Source organism: Salvelinus sp. IW2-2015, unplaced genomic scaffold (assembly GCF_002910315.2).
Source record: "Salvelinus sp. IW2-2015 unplaced genomic scaffold, ASM291031v2 Un_scaffold16702, whole genome shotgun sequence".
NCBI classification, from domain to species: Eukaryota; Metazoa; Chordata; class Actinopteri; order Salmoniformes; family Salmonidae; genus Salvelinus; species Salvelinus sp. IW2-2015.
The window spans coordinates 30,951-46,080 of record NW_019957716.1 but is presented as its reverse complement, the minus strand read 5'-3'; the positions used below and the strand labels follow the sequence as shown (position 1 = coordinate 46,080).

Below are 15,130 nucleotides of genomic sequence, written 5' to 3'. Positions count from 1 at the left end.
GAATTTCCTTAACGTAAATCAAGGATTTCCTTGAAATGTTTGACTTTCATTGAAGAGAGGAACCACATTCACAAAAAGTTATTAGATTCACATGAAATAACATCAGATCACATATAGGTCTTATTCCAACATTAAATGAGATGGGACTAGCCGTAGAAGCCTTTTTCTTATTCAAAAAACTGATTTAAAATAAGGAAGGGAGGAGGACGTGACAAACGATAATAAAAGATTGGAAATTGCCTTTGTTTTGATAGACCAGTCAGCTTAGTTACCTTGAGCTCTCGAGGTGGTTAGTGCACACGTGCGTACAGCGCTCCAGAGCTAGGCACCAGGTGCTCGTGAGGCGGTCCAATGAAGTCAAAATGGATAAATGGTCATTAATCCTCCTAGTCAGGAAACAATATATGCCACACTAAGTAAAACAAATGGGGGGGGAGGGCACGTGGGTTAAGACACTCATAATGAGCGCCAACGGCCTTTGCTCTACTAGAGAGCTTCAAACTAATAAGTCAAGTTAAGTCAAACTCATTATATAACTACAGACTACACTTAATAGATTACTTCAAGAGGATTCTGTTCTTATTAAAACATGTTGTTTTTCTGACTTATCACTGTCATATTTTGTTAGCGTTAAAGCATTTGATCGCATACCCAAGCTCTTGAAGCAGTAGCAACTACTGTTGCCAGGTTGGTTCGCTGTGATCTCGGGCAGGTGACTCCTCCATCCGTGTTTAACCGCCCACGAGAGTAGGAACGGAAAGCCTTCCCAGCAGACCACGCTGCTGCACGACCTGCTCGCTGATTGGCTGAGGCTGTGGTGGAATCAAAACACAGATGGGTCAGCAAAATGGTCAGAATGTTGTCCAGAGAAACTAAAAACAAAATCTACAAAAGACAGTCAAAGAAACAGGTGTTGAAAATACTGCAAGCGGCATTTCCAAACACGGTACAGATAACCCCGAAGAGTCAATGAATGATGATACTTTCAAGACAATGACCATGAAATGTCTCGTTTGAAAACTCAAAAAGTAGCGTGTTACCCGGAGCAAGGCGTGACAAATCAGAGACTCATCCAGTGCGGCGTTATAGCTCTTTTCTGCTTGCAGAGCTGATCTATGATATAGTTGATCCCATCGTGGTTAGAGAGTCTCCTGCAATGGTTAGTGGCCACCACCAACCTACAGGAAAAAGAGAGGGACACTTTGTCATCAGATAACGTGTTTTGTCAGGAACATCCACAAAAGAATGAGAAACACGAGCAGGAATCTAGAAGAATGTAAATGATCAATTCAAATCAATATATTTGTCACATGCAGCCGAATTACAACAGGTGTACACCTTACAGGAAATGCTTACTTACAAGCCCTTAACAACATGCTTTAAGTAAAAAAAAACTTTTTTAAGTAAAAAAATAGATACAGTAGAAAACAGAAAAAAAATGAACAAATCATTAACAGCAATCAGTAAAATAAAAATGAGGCATATACAGGGGGTACCGGCTACAGAGTCAATGTCGGGGAACCGTGTTAGTCGAGAGATTAGGTAATTGCCAATGTAGGTTAGAGTTAAATTACTATGCAAGATATAAAACCAGAGTAGCAGCACGTAAAAAGGCCAGTCTGGGTAGCCCTTGATATAGCTGTTCAGAGTCTTATGCTGAGGAGAAGCTTTAAGAAGCTATTTGGACCTCGACTTGGGCACCTGTACCGCTTGCCGAGAACAGTCTATGACTAGGTGGCGGAGTCTTTGACCAATTTCTAGGGCTTCCTCTGACAGCTGGGTATAGAGTCCCTGGATGAGCAGGAGCTTGCCCAGGATGATTGACTGGGCCTGTACGTACTACCCTCTGTAGTGTCTGCGGTCGGAGGCCGAGCAGTTGCCATACCAGGCATGATGCAACCATCGGATACTCTCGATCGTGCAGCTATAAGAACCTTTTGAGGATCTGAGAAAACCCATGCCAAAGTTTCCGTCTTCTGAGGGGAACAGGTTTTGTGAGCCCTCTCACGATGCCTTAGTGTGTATGGACATGAATTGTGTTAGTGAGTGTGAACCAAGAACTTGAAGCTCTCAACCTGCTCCAGCTACAGCCCGTTCATGAGAATGGGGGTAGTGCTCGGTCCTCCTTTTTCCTGAAGTCCATTCAGCTTCCTTGTCTGATCAGTTGAGGGAAGTGTATGTTGTTGTTGTCTGACCTCCTCATAGGCGCTTCATCGTTTCGTGATCAGCCTACACTATTGTTATAGGCAAAGTATGATGGATGTTGGAGTCGTCCTGGCCATGCAAGTCATGACGTGACAGGAGTACAGGAGGGCCTGAGCACGACCACTCATGAGGGCCCGTTTTGGATCAGCGTTGCGGATGTGTTATTCCCTACCCTTACCACCTGGAGTGGTCCCGCAGGAAGTCATGAACCTGTTGAGAGTAAATGGGTGTTTAGTCCCAGAGGTCTTGCTTAGTGATGACTTGAGGCACATGGTGTTGAGCTGTACCTGTAGTCAATGAAAGCATTTCTTCACATAGGTGTGTCCTTTTTCCAGGTGGAGAAGGCGTGTGGATGCATAGAGATGCATCATCTGATGGATCTGTCTGGGGCGGTATGCAATTCGGAATGGTCTAGGGTTTGGATAATGGTGTTGCATGTGAGCCTACCGCTTTCAAAGCACTTCATGTCTGACATGAATGCTACGGGTCGGTAGTCGTTTAGGCAGGTACCTTTAGTGTTCTTGGGCACAGGACTATGGTGGTCTGCTTGAAACATGTCGGTATAAACAGATTCAGACAGAGCAGTTGAAAATGTAGTGAAACACTATCCAGTTGGCACGCATGGATCCGGAGTACATGATCTGGATCCGTCTGCCCTGCGCGCTGGAATGATACCTGTTAAAGTCTTACTCACATCGGCTACGGAGCGGTACACACAGTCGTCTGGAACAGCTTGGTGCTCTATGCATGTTTTCAGTCGTACTTGCCTCGAAAGCGAGCATAGAATTAATTTAGCTCGTCTGGTAGGTTTGTGTCATTGGCACTCTGCTGTCTTCCCTTTGTAGTCGTAATAGTTTGCAAGCCCTTCCACATCCGACGAGTGCGGAGCCGTGTAGTACGATTCAATCTTAGTCTGTATTGACGATATACCTGTTTGATGGTTCATCGAAAGCATCGTGGATTTCTTATAGCTTCCGGGTAGAGTCCCGCTCCTTGAAAGCTGGCAGCTTAGCTTAGCTTAGTGCGGATGTTGCTGTAATCCCATGCTTCTGATTGGGGTATGTACGTACGGTCACTGGGGACGACGATCATCGATGCACTATTGAATGAAGCCAATGACTGATGTGGTTACGCCTCAATGCCATCGGAGAACTGGTACATATTCCCGTCTGTGCTAGCAAAACAGTCGTAGACTTAGCATCGCTTCAATCTGACCACTTTTTTAATTGACCGATCACTGTGTGCTTCCTATTAGTTTTGCTTTGAAACAGGAATCAAGAGATAAGAAATTGTGGCAGATTTTCCAAATGGAGACGAGGGAGAGCTTTGTACGCATCTCTATGTGTGCGAGTAAAGTGTCTAGAGCGTTTTTTCCCCTCTGGTTGCACATTTAACATGACTGAATAGAAATTAGTAAAACTGATTTAAGTTTTCTGCAGTTAAAGTCCTGGCCACTAGAGCGCCGTCCTCTGGCATGTGCGTTTCCTGTTTGCTTATGGCGTATACAGCTCATTGAGTGCAGTCTTGTGTCCGTATCAGTCTCGGTGTATATAGACAGCTACAAAAATATAGATGTAAACTCTCTGGTAAAATAGTGAGGTCTACAGCTTATCATGAGATACTGCTACCCAGGCGAGCAAAACCTTGAGACTTCCTTGACTTTCGTGCACCAGTGCTTACCAAAGACCGTTGTCCCTTGTTACCAGAGACCGCTGTTCTACCTGCCCGAAAAAAAGCTTAAACCCGCCAGCGTAGGTTAATCAGTGTTGTCGTTCACACGATCGTGAAACATAAGATATTACAGTTTTTAAATTTGTCCCATGTTGGTAGGATATACTGTGCTCGTAGTTCGTCTATTTTTTTCATATAGATTGCTGTACGATTGCTACATAGGACCGATTGGAAAGTAGAGTACCTCTTCGCGCACGGATCCTTAAAGGCACCCGCACCAGTCCACGATATCTCGGTCTTTCTCCCCGTGAATACGGACCGAGGCCTTCGTGGGTGTTGGAGTAATTATCCTCGTCTGACTCGCTCGCAAGAGAAGAATTCCTCCAGTACGGGCGTGAGTAATCGCTGCCATGAATCAAGGCGTCTTTTCGTCCATTAAGCAACGGTGGCAGAGAAACATTATGTACAGAATTAAGTTATAAATAAAACGCGAAAAAAACAGCACAAAATGGCTTACGGATCGTTAAACGCGGCAACTCTTCAGTTGGGTTGATTCATTGAAGTAGGAAATAATGCATACATATTTTCTAAATTATTTGATCACAGAGGATAAAACATATCAAAGTGGTCCTGAAGCACCCTAGTGGACAGGTTGTTAAATGGACAAGCAGGTCCTCTCACCTTGCGTGAGCCAATGGGTGTGGGACTGAAGATTTGGCCTGCAGTCGGAAGAGTTAGGTGGCGTAGAGGGCAAGCACAAAAAGCTCAGATATCTTAGGAGCCAGACGTCCTGCAATCTCTCCTGAGCAGCTCCCAGCAAGTCTCAATCTCCTCTTGGAAATAGAGAGAGACGGACATTGAAAGCGTAAGGACACACACTTGACAAGAATGTAGTGTATATTTATTCACCTGGATAAGTTTGCTGAGAACACATTCTCATTTAACAGCAACGAACGGGAAGATTACAGGGGAGGAGAGATATGAATGTAGCCAATTGGAAGCTGGGGATATTAGGTGGCCATGACAGTATGAGGGATAGATCAGGAATTTAGCAGGACAACGGGTTAACACCCCTACTCTTACGATAAGTTGAGGGATTTTAAGTGACCACAGAGAGTCAGGACAACCGTTTAACGTCCCATCTGAAAGACGGCACCCTACACATTAAAGCACATACAGAATGAATAGACTTTAAGATGGTTCTGATGTAGTGTGATTTAGAAGATGTAGTGTGATTTAGTAGATGTAGTGTGGATTTAGTAGATGTAGTGTGATTTAGAAGATGTAGTGTGATTTAGTAGATGTAGTGTGATTTAGTAGATGTAGTGTGATTTAGTAGATGTTAGTGGTGTGATTTAGTAGATGTAGTGTGATTTGGTAGTACGGCCTAGCTAATGTTAGTGACTGATGTAGGATCTGACGTTGAGTGAGAGCAGATGTAGTGACGTAGTAGCTAGTTGTAGTGACCGATGGTGGATCTGACGTTGAGTGAGAGCAGATGTAATATGATGTAGTAGCTAATGTGTAGTGACCGATGTAGGATTGACGTTGAGTGAGAGCAGATGTAATGTGACGTAGTATCTAATGTGTAGTGACCGATGTAGGATCTGACGTTGAGCTGAGGCAGATGTAATATGATGTAGTAGCTAATGTGTAGTGACCGATGTAGGATCTCGCGTGAGTTGGAGCAGATGTAACGTGACGTAGTAGCTGACATAATTGAATGTCAGCATTGAAGTGAGGGGTCAAGGCGCGAGTGTGTCAGACTGTCCAGTGAGAAGACCAGACAGTCTCCGGGGGGCTGTGTGACGTGGATCTGTAGCACCGACACAACACGGCCTCCAGGTAGTCTGCTCAGGAGCCTAAAGAGGAAGGAAATAGTAAACCAAACCATACCAGAGAGCAAAGAGTAAAACAGAAGAGACAGATAATTGGCCTACATCTTTGATGTACATTAGTATCTCACACTTTTCACGAGTGAAATTCTATCACATTCTAAAAGGTATTTACATGATTTACATTACATTATTTATTATTCCATTTCTTCCGCTTGCTCAAAGAGTGCACTTATGCCCTTCCTGTCACAGAGTTTAAAGGCTTCTAGATCGGTTTAAACTTGACCGGAGGGAGTTTCCATGTTAAATCCACGGTGGAAAGTGTGCACTTTGGAGAAGGTTGGAGAATGGGGATGCAATCTTTTGTCTGAGGCCATTCCACTAAACAGATTGTCAGCAGCGATACCTTAGTGTAAAAGATGTCCACAGGGAACCTCCTGCCGGGGATTCTGAGACAGGGGCGTCATCGAAGAAGCAGGAGAGCGCTCTGTGTCAGAGGTGGCGCTGGCCACCAAGCACTTAGGTCCGGACGGAACCGGGCGATGTCTTGATCAGGCCAAACAGGATGTCTGTGTGCAGCGTCCGCTCGTGAGCCTCGTCAAATGATGACACACTGAGAGACGAGGAAGGGATCGTTGATCATGTATTGTTATCCTGTCATATGACTATAACAATATGGCAGGGATTATTTCATTTCATAATATACACTTTTAAACATAACCTCTACATATAGAAAACATTTAAGAGAAGGACAGACGGGGCATATAGTGGTACCTGTAGCTGGCCAGATCAGGCTCTGTGAGAAACTCCTGAGCAGCATTCCGTCAGTCATGTATTTGATACTGTCCTCTCCGACGTACAGTCCTCAAAACGGATACTGTAGCTACCTGAGGAGAAGGGTGGTTGGACACATAAGGTGAGTTTATGTTTCTACCATATACATAAGAATTACGTATGCTTCATCAGAGTGAGAGAGCGCGTGAGAGTGGTTGTGCCATATTCACTCGTTGCAGCTTGACGCCCACTTCTTGTGCCACCTGGCTGCTACGACATGGCTGCCACTCTACGGGGCTGGGTAACCCCATCTTCATGCCTCCATCATTGTAGCCCTAGGAGATGTAAAGCAGACCACAGGTCAGAAAAGCATAATGCCACAAATGGATCAGGGTGGAAAGACTACAATATTTTTTTTTGTAAAAAAAGTGACAACATTGAAGTTTTAGATGACTTGTCAACGTACACAAATGTCCAATGGAAATGTGTCTTCTGCTTTCCTCTAACCTCTTTGAATGTGCCCATAAAAGTTTATGGAAATGGCTTGAATAATGTTACCAACCGACTCATGAGGAACTGTGGATCTGGGTGGTCTTGCGGAGCCCGTCTCTCCTCGACGAATCAGGATTGGTCTGCTGGATGGCAGGAGCAGGTCCTCTCTGTAGGGGAACACGGGCAAGCTGCGTCTCACTTCTGGATGGACTGCTTTGGACCTCCGCTGGCAGGGCTGCCTGCCTGCTCCTGGAGAACACACATACAGAGATGAAGACAATATTAAATTGTTGTACAAATATTACAATGTAGAAATGCTACAGAAGCCTCAGGTGTGTATTGGTTGATTGCTACCGATTATGCTTGGAATGTAAAATATTTTCTGGATTTGAATTATTGCAACCTTTTGTTCACTAGCTTCCAGACAAAATAGCAACAATTATAGCTCTATTCCTTGCAATCTATCAGAGATAAACGCTTCAATTATAAAAGTTAGTGTCAACCACCTTTTCATCCTGGGTTCCCTTCATGATGACGGCACTGCTGACAAAGTTGATCATCTCGTCCTCCTCCAGGATCAGCTGGTACTTCTCTCTTTCTGCCTTCAACCCTTTCTCCCTCTCCTTCTTGCCCGAAGCTGAGCGAGGCGGTCTACAACCTCTCCTCCTCCCAGCGACCCTGCTCTCCTCCACCTCCATGGGCATCTCCTAACTCCAGCTCCATGTCCTCTGAGGAATATCTGAGAGATGAAAGAGAGAGAGAGACGGTGAGATAGAGGGAGGGACAGAGGAAGAGGAAAATGAGAAGTGAGCGAGATACTTATATATAATCAAGCCCCGGATCCTAGTGTTTTTACATATCTCCATTTCAACAAGAGTACTGGCGTATCCATGGCAGGACCATTACTAGCCACTATCTCCTCCTTACTTTACTCTCTCTCCTCCGGCATGTAGTTCTGTTCTTCCTCTCCTCCTTCTCCTTGGCACCGGCTTTCTTGTAGTCCTTGGCCAGGTCTCGGAGGTTGCGCTTGTACTCCAGTCCTTCCGCTCCCTCTCCGTCAGCGCGTCGTGAGAACAGGTACTCATGTCGGCTATCTCCGCCTCCAGGTCTCCAGCTCTCAGCCTCTCTTTGGACAGGTAGTTCCTGCGAGGACTCCTTCTCAACTCTGGAAGCTATAGAAAAGAGGAAATAGGTGGTGACCATAGACATATAATGAGTCTCAGGGGCTGTTCCCTGTTCTATTAATTATATTTATACTGTTTTTTTTTTTTTTTTAATATCCTATCTTTTTTTTTTTATACAGACCAGGGTGTCAACATACGGCACGCGGGCCGGAACCGGCCCCAAGGAGGTTCGATCAGGCCCGCAGCATAATTTGAAGTGGAAAAAAGTGCATAAAAGACATGGAATTAATATTTTTATTTCGCTGCAATTCATGGATATAGCTAAGGGGCGCACTCTTTCCATCAGAGTAGAAGACAGCCCGCATCACTGAGACAGACTGAAAACAGCAGACGGTATCAATGCGCCATCTGCTGCTTGTTACGACGTTGTTTAATACCTTGGTCTTACATTCCGCTACACCCTCATTAGCAAAATGTCGTTATCCAAACGGAGAAAAGTAGATAAGGAGTGTACGAATTTTCAAAGAAAAATGGACCACGTCCTATTTATTTACAGAGATGCACGAAAAACCTCGTGCTTGGTGTGTTTGCAACAAAGTTTCCGGTATTGAATGGAATATAATATCGACGCCACTACGAGACTCATCACAGCGAAAAATATGACGGCTTGCAAGGACAACTGAGAAGAGATAAGATTAACGAATTGCTGGCGGGTCTGAGGAAACAGCAGTCAACTTTCATCCAGAGCCGAGAAGTCAGTGAAGCAGCGGTAAAAGCCAGCTATATTTTCCTAATGTTCTTGTGCTTCTTTACACCAAAACAAAGGAAAGACATGATATTTTGGTTATTTATAGCAGAGTATGGTATAATTTTAATGGTCCGGCCCACTTGACATCTCCCTAGGCCGTATGTGGCCCACGATGCGAAATGAGTTTGACACCCCTGACCTAGACGATTATATGACAATAGCTACTGGGCATTTTAATAATGTGCTCACGATTTTCTTGTGATCCTCCTCTGCCATCTTTAGTCTTTTCTGAGCCTCCTCGTAGCCCTGGTGAAAAAGACATGGAAAAACATTTAGCCAACAAACAAAACACACCTACAAGTACACTTGTAAGTCAAATAGACTGAGTTGGATTGCGTCATTCAGAGTCAATCCCACCTTCTTGTCCGTTCTCTCCATGATGTTCCTCGTCTTGTCTTTGTCCTTCAGTTTCATTCGTTCGGCAAAGGCATCCCTCTCTTCCAGATCCAGTACGCGTTCTCTCTCTTCCTTCTCCCACTCCTCCTCCTCCTCTTCATCATTCTTACTGGACTTCTGGTTGCCATGGCCCAGCTTACTACTGAGAAAGAGGAAGGGCCTTTTAGAAACTCCAACCACACAATCTAAGTGGAGGCTTGTTCAAGCAGGCAATGAAGCCACAGAGGTGTAGCAGCTGAAAAATGGAGACTACACAGCATGAAAACAATCAAAATATTCTAGGGTAACTGGCTTGATTGTTGTTATGTATTTATGGTTGCAATTCAGTTCATGAGACCATAGACTCCAGAAGCTACATCCTGTCTCCCTGAAGTCCATACAAGTCAAATACAGCTGTCAACATTTAGCTAAAAAGCAACAAGAGAGAGGAAAGCAGGTAGAACGTGTCACAAGCAAGCAACATGAAACCCCTTTCAAGGTTGATTACCTTTTAGGGGTCTCCTCTTCACTAGATGATTGACTCTCCTCCCTTTTCCTGAGGTGCTTCCTCTTATCGCCTCGGTCTTTACTTTTCTTCTTCTCCTTCTCCCTCTCTCTCACCGCCTCTCCGTCACTCTCGCTGTCCGACAGTAGGGTGTAATTTCGATTCTTCCTCTCAATCTCCATGACATGTCGCTCTATCGCTCTGGCTGGCTTTTCAACGACTTGTTTACGAGGAATCTGAAACACATAGACGAAAGTCATTACTAGATGGTCATAATAACCACGGTCAAAATAAGAAACAAGCATGCAGTTCAATGACTTATGAGAAGAAAGCAAATAATTTTACCTTTTCATACAGTTCCTGTGCAAAGGCGATCACTCTCTGATTAATGTCGATGGTGCCCGTCGACTTGAGGTGGGCCACAAAGCCTTGAGCGCTCGAGGATTTACGCGCGGAGCCGATCATGAACTGGGCGACATATCTGTCACTAAGGCCGAGGATGTCGTGCAGACTGTCGCTCACCCATTGCTCTAGGTTTGCCATTTTTACTAATTGGGAGACAAAATCAGTTAGCTACGGTATAGATGTAGACAGAGAGTTGCATAGTACTAGGTATCACAGGAGGTTGCTGAGGGGAAAATGGCTCATAATAATGGCTTATCCCACTCCAGTCATTACCACGACCCCATTCTCCCCAATTAAGGTACCACCAACCTCCTGTGCTAGGTATATAAAATGTCATATACATGGGGAACTTCTGTAGCAATGGTGGTGACGTTGTAGCAGGGAATGGCTGCCACAGCTAGATTTATATGCTACACAAGGGTATATTTAAGCAATTAGGCAGGAGGGGGTGTGGTATATGGCAAATATATCATGGCTAAGGACTGTTCTTACAGAACGAAGCAGTGCGACGTGGCTGGATACAGCCCTTACCCAATGTATATTGGCCATATACCACAAACCCCCAAGGTGCCTTAATGGTATTATAAACAGGTTACTAAAAATATTATTATTAGATCATATTCCACAGGTATGACAAAACATTTATTTTTAATACTCTAATTACGTTGGTAACCAGTTTATAGCATTAAGGCACCTCGGGGGGTTTGTGGTATATGGCCAATATACCACGGCTAAGGGCTGTAAAGGCACTCCGCGTTGCGTCCTGCTGGGTAAGAGCCCTTACCGGTGGAATATTGGCCAATACCACACACCCTCGTGCCATACATTGTAAAACGGAATAGATCCGCTGGATGAGCTTTAGTAGGAACATTCGAAATGAAAGCCCTCTAGCTTTTCTTTCCCTCCTTTATTTGCTCTTTGAAGATCTGAAGAGGAAACTATTCATAATATAGATAGGTAGCTAGCGAGCCACATTACCTTGTTTTTAAACGGCAATGAACATGGGGGTGATATATGAAAACAGCACAACACGCAGCAGCTAGCAAGTTTAACAAAAACTTGCTCAGTTTAGGTTAATTTGCTTCACGCCTCACTAATATGTGGACGTTTAACTAACGAGTGAAGTTAAAATTAGCCCTCTCATTACTAACGTTAACAACAATCCTGTTGGTTACAATGACACTTATTAAGCAAAACATATCCACAACTTCTGGCTAGGTGATTACTCCATCCATGGTGCAACAACTGGAAGCGGAACTACGTAGTTTCAATAAGTCTCTGGTCGGATTCTGCATTCTGCCCCCTGGTGGTTGGTGTACAGAACAACCCAATCAGAACAAGTACTGCGCAATAGTTTGTCCAAATGATGGCACATCTGCATCTGAATGAAGAGCCTGCATTATAAACATATTTTTCCCGCTATGTACATTGGTCATCGTTAATACCATTCATTAGTTGATGAGGCATTTTGCATTACACTCAATGGTTTAAAGACCTGTGAAATCTATACCCATTTACATCATTTCCCGTCTAATCCCTTTGTGAGTGGAATTTAGGCACAAACTGGAAAGTGTAAACATCCTTCCAAGTGCGTGTCGTCACCATTGAATTACAGTGAATTAAATTGATGGCACCAAACACTCAAAGTCAAGTGAGGTTAGCATGCGCCTGACAATGAAATAAGATGATAGAAGAAAAAGGGGTGTGTTCTTCCGTGAACCCCACCACACAGATGTGTAATAATGAAAGTAGGTAAACATAGTAGACTGGAACTTACATTTCTAGGGTAATGCAATTATGCTAGGGTTATGTAACCAATTGTTATCTCCTGCACGCTGAAGGAATCAAACTTTATTTTTCGGTGGTTTAATTGAAAATGAGAGCATCGTTGGACATCAAGGGACTTCTGCTGCTCTTATGTGGAGTTAACCTGGCCGACACGCTTGGGTACAAACCGGTCATCATTGTTCACCGCCTCTTTGACGGCCCTGAACAATACCTTATGATGAGTCGTTTGATACAAGAGGTACGTTTCAATTTAAAAAAACAAACATGTATTTAACCTTTATTTAATTAACTAGGCAAGAGAGCCCAATGCAGAGAGCCCAATCCTCTACAACACATATTTAACCGTAATTATATACTTATTAAACAGAAAAGAAAACTATTATGTAATTTGAGACTTATTAGGTTATTGAGTAGAGGGGGAAAAAAGAAAGTGAGTGTACTTTATACAGTCTATGAGTGATAAAAGATGATTTTTGGGCCACCAAAACTCAAATAATAAATATAAATATTAAAACGTGTTTCCATAAATAAAAGCACTAAAAAGGCAAAAAAGTATTAATGGAAATAGTTTCACATGAAGAGAGAATTTTATAAGATCCTGTTTTAGTGCACCTGTGATACAAATGTAACACAACATATTCCTCTAAAAACATGTGGCTGTTGTCCATTCTCCAGAGAGAAAAAAGTAATCCATCCATAATTTCCCCAATACCAGGAGCAAACACAACGTTTTCATCCTATAATATTGGCCCATCATATCATTATACTTTAGCAATAAGGTCCGAGAGGGTGTGGTATATGGCCAATATACCATGGCTAAGGGCTGTTCTCATGAACAACGCAATGTGGAGTGCCTGGATACAGCAACGTGGAGTGCCTGGATACAGCCCTTACCCGTGGTATATTGGTCATATACCACAAACCCCTGAGGTGCCTTATTGCTATTATAAACTGGTTACCAATGTAATTAGAGCAGTAAAAATACATTTTTAATTCATACCCATGGTATACGGTCTGATATACCGTGGCTTTCAGCCAATCAGCATTCAGGGCTCGAACCACCCAGTTTATAATGTATGTTATAATATGATAGGATAACATGTTTCAAGTACATCATTTTTTCTTGTAACTTGCAATATAAGCTGAAGTATTATTTTCACAGGCCCATCCAGGTACCAACGTGTCAGTGATATATCTGTATGATAACATGGCCAGCCTGATGCCACTGTGGGTGCAGGTGCAGGGCTTCAAAAATACGCTCTATCCAATCATGCAGGAGGCAGAGCATGGCGTCCATCTTATCTGCTTCTCACAAGGTCTCTCTATCTCAGTTATTTAGCATTTTTGGAACAAGACATAGAGATATAGCTCTGTCCGCTTAATGTTGTCTTCCCCTGCTTCTCCTAGGTGGTCTGATATGTGGAGGACTTCTTTCTACACTTCCTGACCATAATGTCCAGTCCTCCATCTCCCTCTCATCACCACAGGCTGGCCAGTATGGAGGTCAGTGATGGTCACTTTCTTCTCATAAGTCATTTTCTATCAGGCAAGGCCTATGTATAGATCTTAAAAAAAGAAAGAATCCTCCAACAAATTCTAACACATTGAAGTTTAGCTTTTTGTCATACCACAAAGTAAAACTAAAATCTATTAATGTCTCACATTTCAAATAAAAAGTGAAACTTTGCAAGCCGAATGTAAACTTCAAACACATTATATGTTCCACACACCACACACATTTAACGAGCCTTTTCGTTGTGCTTCTCGCACAGACACAGAAATTCTGAAATGTTTTTTTCCCCACTATCTAAAGGCCCGTGTTTTTCACGTGTGCTACTCTTCAGTAGGACAGAAATGGTCCATCTGCAACTTCTGGAATGGTAAGAGAAAATTGGGTAGTTAAAGGGGAACTTCGGTGTCGAACAAATAGAGAACCAGATGTTTGTAGATGTGTATCTGAGTACAGTAAAGAGGCTCACAACTGTTCCTTTGTGCTTGCACCAAAATGTTTTGTCCTACCAGACCCACACCAAAGAGAACGCTTCCTGTAGAGCAGCAATTATCTGGCCCTACTGAATGGAGAGAGACCACACAGGGAAATGACAGGTAGTGAAATTCATTCCTACTGCAGATATCTCAATATCCAAAACTGGAAACCTAGATTAGATTAGTCATCATTGACTGATAAGGGAGAGACAAAATCTCCAGCCAAGTTCCTTACTTCTCCTTTAACACTGCCTTGTCAGCATAATGAACAGAACTACACATTTTGTAGCAACAAATTTAGTTTGGCTTAAATTACTTTCCCAGAATATATATATTTGATAAAACTGCAGATTCAGTCTGGCCCTACTGACACTGTTGGCCTAAGTCGTTTTAAATTCTATAAAATGTGGAGAGACCTAGTTACTCTCACTCTCAAAACAAATAAATGTATCTCTCTCTCTAATCATCAGAGTGGAGGAAGAACTTCCTGCATATCAACAAGCTGGTGTTGATTGGAGGACCAGATGATGGCGTGATTACACCATGGGAGTCCAGGTATCCATGGTCACCATCATCACCATTATTTTACACTAAATTAATTGCCCTGTTGTATATCCTGTATTCTTACACACACATTGGTTGCATTTCTGAGACGTGGGCTTGACACTAGTGACACTCTATACCTAATGGACTAACCATTTCTGTTCTCTTCAATCAGTCAGTTTGGATTTTATGACTTTAACGAAACCATTGTTGAGATGAAGAACCAGGAAGTAAGTTAGTTTAATGGTATCATTTACCATCATTGATAATGTTCATGTCATAATGTGATGGGTAACTATGTGCTTCTCTGTCTCTCTCATTTGAATAGTGGTAGGTTAGGGATTCGTTTGGGCTGAAGACACTGCATGCTCGTGTAGACCTGGCTGTGTATGTGCTCTCAGGAGTGAAGCACAGCTATTGGCATTCTAATGAGACGGTGTTCAGAGGCTGCATAGAGGAGTGGCTGACATGAACATGCACACATACACACTGAATATAATGTTCACAGAAACAGACATAAAAGGTTATGCAAATTGTCTTTGATTGACATATCATAGTTGTATGTAGTGCCTATTTTATATTTTTTATACAGTATTGTTTGTCTGTGACTATGAAACAG

The 15,130-nt window shown here is 43.1% G+C and overlaps 2 pseudogenes; one reads left to right on the top strand and one right to left on the bottom strand.

Annotated features, from left to right (window-relative positions):
• Positions 1-4,610: 4,610 nt before the first annotated feature.
• LOC112081061 (pre-mRNA-splicing factor ATP-dependent RNA helicase DHX16-like) lies at positions 4,611-11,449 on the bottom strand (annotated as a pseudogene).
• Positions 11,450-11,988: 539 nt separating this feature from the next.
• LOC111958783 (lysosomal thioesterase PPT2-A-like) lies at positions 11,989-15,043 on the top strand (annotated as a pseudogene).
• The last annotated feature ends 87 nt before the right edge of the window (positions 15,044-15,130 follow it).